Consider the following 5970-nt stretch of genomic DNA (forward strand, 5'->3'; position numbering starts at 1 on the left):
TATATATATATGTCCAGAGGTTGTTTCTAAAAAATGACTCTGCTTTGCATTTTGTAGCTCCTTACTCGTAGGGAACACATCTGATCCTGCTTCTTCCGATCTGCAATATCCACTAGAGATTCCTTTGCGTGTTACACTCTGTTTTTATTTGGAGATTGAACTCTGAATTAACATAGTATTCATGTATCTGTGTTATTTTGGAAAAGTAACTGTAGCTTCTGTTTCTTATTCATACGTACCAATGTGAAAATTTACCCTTTTTTATGTTGAGATTACCTTTTTCTTGATCAGGAAGTTTGAGCGCTACCCAAATAATTGGTAGTAATTTTTCTTTGCATGTCATGTGTAATGTACCTAATCAAAAGTAGATGTGGCTTTTATTTTAGAGGGCAGATACTTTACAAAAAAATATAATTCACTTGAATTTGACAAACTAAAGTAGACAGGCTTTCTGGGTTCTGTGATAACTTGTGGAATGTTTGGATGTCAGCTAGGCTCACTGTATCTCCACTGTACTTTAATAGTGGTTATTTACCTCTGCACTGATTTAATTACCCTAATGTCTGTGTGACTGCTGATTTGAGTACTGATTAGCATTTAGATATCTTGTAATACAGGATTTTAGTGAGCACTTTGAAAGATAATATTTTATTGTGATAGCACTAGCAAAAAAATGTATAGACTGAGACACTGTAGCAAAGAAAAATTCTTGAGAGAACCCATTGAACTTGTCAGTGTCTAAGTCAGAATGGTTGTAAGAGGGCTCTGCTTGAGCCAGTGTTGTAATATCAATGCTGAATTATGTATGGCATGATAAATGTAGAGGATTTACTTTTAGTCCATGGTTTTTTTTTTAATGTAGAATTGGTTTATCCAGTAATTTTTATTATGAACATCACCTTTTGATATAAATGCCAAATTTAAAAGTTTGATATGTTTTGTCTCAGAAGTCCAAAAGAAATAGCCCTTTCCAATGTCCTTCATGTTATTATAGACTGGGGTTTGATCTGTTTCTGGAAGCATTTAAAAACTGGATAAGGAAGAATACCGTTTGCTTCCCGACACTCCTGCCTTACCACAATGATGTAACAGTGCTCCATAGCTCCTGAGGGAAATGCTGATTTGCTCTTTGTTTCCTCACCTAACTTTGAGGACATGATGGATTGGAGGTGAAAGAGAATTCTAGCACATGGTACTTTTCTCAATGACCTCTGGTATAAAAGAGCTCTAGACTTTTGTGCTTATAAAATTAGCAATCTTTGCATGAGGTCAGTTTTTGTGTGTGTGTGTGAAGTCTGTTTTTTAATGTAATTCATCCAGGGGATTTTGCCTTATGCTGAGGTCAAACTGGGGCTAAGTAAGCTTTTGTCCTCCTTCACACTGTCATATTTCATGCTGACATATTGGCCTATGAGAAAAATGACAACCAAGAATCATTTGTATTGTAATTGGGAAGTTATGACACATTATGATGAGATACATTTTGAACAGATGCTTAGACTGACCAAAGCTCACCTGGCTTGTTTTAGCTTAGGGGCTTTTGTTGAACTTGAGCTCAGCCTCTTTCCTCTCAGTATTGTTTCTCCTTCATTTCCTCTCAAAATACATCTTCCATTTCTGCCCCTTGTTCTCCTTGGCCACAGGATGCTGGCAGCTGTGCATCCTTGCACTGTTTCCTACAAGTCCACTTCATGGCAGAACTAAGCTCATACCCTGCCTCTACCTGACAGTAGTAGGCTTTTCACAGACCACAGTGCTGAGGCAGTTTATTAGCTATTATCTCTGGTCTTGGAGTGTGGTGTTTCCTTTGAAGGGTGAATTAAAATCTCTGTGAACTGCAAACTTGCTTGCAACTGACTTGGTGCAATAAAGTTCCTTTCTAAGCATTTCTGGTTTAGAAAACACTCAGCCATCCTAGAAACTAGCAATACTTATTTTTGCCTCATTTATTTTGCCTCCAGGTTTGATGAGGTAAACTTTCTTTCACTTATGGGAACTAAGCAAGGTCCATTCTAGTGTAGCTCCAGATAAAGCAGATTTGGCTATACTATTTTTGTTTATTGTATTTTGCCCCCTATTTTATGTCAAAATACTATTTTTTATTTTAAAATCTTAATAATGGGTTCTTTGTCAGTTTTTTTTTTAAAAAAATAAGGTTCTCCAATTGGTATCAGTCATTTCCATATTACTCTCCCACTAATTGGAACTTTAAAAAATACTTCCCTTCCTCTGAAATTTACAAGTTTTAGAAAATTCTAGAAGAAGGGTCGGTGCAAGTCTTAATGCTGATTTGGGGGTTGAATTTACTTGAAGGGATTAAAATTGCATTGTTACAAATCTAGAAAAAATTTAAGTATGAAAAATGATAGTAATCTTACACTGAGTACAAATAATAACAAGCATGAGAAGATGTGATTATTTATGATGTTACTGGTAAAAATGTATATATACATATCTATGCATATCTTTTGAAATCTTGAAAGGAAACATGCTTTATATTCTTTATCATATCACTTTTTGTAAGTGTTGAATATGTTCCTAATTATTTTTCTATGTTCTGTTTTATAGCTTTAAGAATGTCAAGTGTCTGAATGTATAAAATGAGAGTAATTTCCCTACATGGTGTGATGCTGATTTACATATAAAACTGTGTGCATAAATTTATATACACATATGTATACATATACATCAGGATATTGCTTAGTGGTACACTTGTATGACAAGAATAGCTAGTTTTATTGAGCTATTCTTCCACGATGGTCTGAACTCTTTCATAGGGTCTTAACTGATTTGCTGAACCACCAATGCCTGTGCTATTCATAGTAGGAAATCTAAGCTCTTCTTCATGAAGCTTCCACTGTTGACCCTTTTGAATTATTCAAAGCAATATAAGCTCACATTGCTATAGCACTACATTGGCCCATAAATTGTACTCATAATTTCTAGTAGCGTGATTGGCTTACTATTAAGTGGTGTTCAAATTCAGCACAGGTCTGAATATTGCATGATGGCCTTGTCACAAAAGTTCTTCAATACTTCAGGTGCTATATTCCACACTTATGTACAATCTATCCTATGAGGACTCGGGCCACTTTCTAGGGTTTATAGTCATAGGCTCAATCTCAGGAGGACACAGAAGCCCTGTAGTTAATGCAGCCTAACCCAAGGACGTGTTGGCCTTGACTTGAGCTCAGGTTACAAAGCCTCTCCATCACTGAGTTCTTCTTTAGTATCATTTACTAAAAAATGGAGGAAATTGGCCCAGCAGGCCTCTCTCCGACCCGCAAGCCTTTCTCTGGGGTATGTCCATTGCACCCTCCATGCCTTGACTCCCCCAGCCTCATTCACCCTCCCATTTCCCCCGTAGGTCTCTCCTCCTAGCCTGGGTCCCGTCCCATTCCTTGTCTTGGGGCCCCAGACACCTGGGGAACCACTAAAGCTTCCTGATCCTTTTCATCCAGACAAACTCAGTGCCTTCTCTGGTCCCCAGGAGCACTGCTTCTGGGCCTGGCCCCACCCTCACCTCCCTCTGCTTCCCTGGGCCTTCAGGACCCACAGGCCCGCCTCCCAGGCCAGTCTAACCCCCAAATTCCTGAGGCCAAAATGGTTCCTGGAGGGATCCAGACCTTAGGAGAAAGCCTGAGAGCATCTGATCCTCATCTGACTTGGGCCTCTGTGGGAACTCCTGAGGACAAAAGCAATCTGGCCACTCCAATATACAATCAAAAGAGAGAATCAAAGCTTAGACAAACCAGCTTTTCATGCCCAAAAAGTAAACAACAAAGACATATGAAGTTCACAAAAAGAAGCAGAACTAAACTTGAAGGCTTGAGTCTCACACAAGAATCAGAAACTACAAAAGAAATCCACATGTCAAATCACAAAGAAAAAATAACATGAAAAACCAAAATAATATATCCCCACAAAAAACCAATAGTACTCTAGAGGAGTACAGTGAAAACCCCCTAGAGATAATGCAGGACACAGAACTCAAAAGGACAATGATAAACATGATAAAAGAATTCAGTGAATTTAAAGAACACACAAACAAGTAAAAGAACTGAAGGAAGATAGGGATAAACTTCTGAATGAATTCAGAAAAGAGTGAGAAATATTGAGGAATACTCAGGCTGAAATGAAGAAGGAAGTAAAATAGTAAGCCAATTAGAAACAACAGGAGAAAGCCTCACCAATAGGATGAATGAAATGGAAAACAGAGTATCAAGGCTGGAAGATGAAGTGGACATAGGATAAATGAAATAGAAAACAGAATATCAAGACTGGAAGATAAAGAGGACGAACTAGACCACTCAAGCGAAGATTATGAAAAATTTAAGAAATCACAAGAATGGAATATGCAGGAATTGCGTGACACCATAAAAAGACCAAACTTACAAATCATAGGTATACAGGAAGGAGAAGAATCCCAAGATAATGGCATGGACCAGATCCTTAACAGAATCATAGAAGAAAATTTCCCAAAATTAAAGAAAGACATGCCCATACAAATACAAGAAGCATATAGAACACCAAAAAGACAGGACCAGAAAATAAACTCTCCACGGCACATTATAGTAAAAACACGAAATGTACAAAACAAAGAGACAATACTGAAAGCTGCAAAATAGAAACAAGTCACATATAAAGGAAAGCCCATTAAGATTACAGCTGACTTCAGTGCAAACTATGAAAGCCAGAAGAGCCTGGACCAAAGTATTCCCAGTTTTAAATGAGCACAGACACCAACCCAGACTACTATACCCAGCCAAAATGTCTATTATAGTCGAAGGGGAAAGAAAAATCTTCCATGACATAAATAGGCTGAAGGAATTCATTTCCACAAAACAGCCCTTCAGGGAGTTCTGAAAGCAATACAAAGAGCTGAAGAAAGGAATGACTATACCCAAGGGGTTGCATAAAGAAACCCAATAAAGGTATAACTGTGTAAAAGTACAGCTATATCAAGAATGTAAACAGAAATAAAAATGGCAGGATTCAATACTCATCTTTCATTAATAACTTCAAATATTAACAGACTGAACTCCCAGTCAAAAGACAAAGACTAGGTGAGTGGATTAAGAAACAAAACCCATCTTTTTGTTTTCTGCAAGAAACTCATCTCACTTTGGAGGACAGACACTATCTTAAAGTGAAAGGATGGGAAAAAAAATACCAAGCAAATGGCACTAAGAAAAAAGCCAGTGTAGCAATTCTAATATCTGACAAAATAGACTTTAAACTAAGACTTATCAGAAGAGACTAAAAGGGCCACTTCATTCTGATCAAAGGTCTGATCAAAGGAACAATTAACCAGGAGCTATTACAATCCTTAACATATATGCACCAAACTCTGGTGCAACCAACTTCATAAAAACAATACTACAGGACTTTAAGACTAAGATTAATCCCAACTCACTAATAGTAGGAGACTTAAATACCCCACTGTTTCGATTAGATAGGTCAACAGGTCAGAGAGTTAACAGAGAGACATCTGAATAAAACAATATCATATATCAAATGGACTTAAAAAGACATCTACCAAGTATTCCACCCAAGCACCAAAGGACATAATTTCTATTCAGCACCTCAACAAATAAAAAAAGATTGAAATAATTCCATGCATTCTATCAGACCACAATGCAATAAAGCATACAATCAACATGAGAAGAAGCCCTAATCACATGAACACATGGAGATTAAACAATGCACAACTGAATGATGAATGGGTCAAAAGAGAAATTAAGAAAGAAATAAAAGTATTCCTGGAATTAAATGTAAAGGACAATACAACACGACAAAACCTCTGGGACACACTGAATGCGGTCCTTAGAGGGAAGTTTATAGCTCTAAGTACCTACATCAAAAAATCAGAAAGAACACAAATGACTTAATGTTGCAACTCAACACAATTGAAAAGCGACGGCAAACGAAACCCAAACCCAGCAGACAAGAAGAAATAACAAAAATCAG

The 5970-nt window shown here is 37.3% G+C and overlaps 1 protein-coding gene across 1 annotated transcript in view; it reads left to right on the plus strand.

Annotated features, from left to right (window-relative positions):
* Positions 1-5970, plus strand: part of LOC115071657 (membrane-spanning 4-domains subfamily A member 13-like) — a 40099-nt gene that overhangs the window by 23560 nt on the left and 10569 nt on the right. The window lies entirely within an intron of this gene.

The sequence above is a fragment of the Nannospalax galili genome, unplaced genomic scaffold, assembly GCF_000622305.1.
Source record: "Nannospalax galili isolate Female #2095 unplaced genomic scaffold, S.galili_v1.0 scaffold1321, whole genome shotgun sequence".
NCBI classification, from domain to species: domain Eukaryota; kingdom Metazoa; phylum Chordata; class Mammalia; order Rodentia; family Spalacidae; genus Nannospalax; species Nannospalax galili.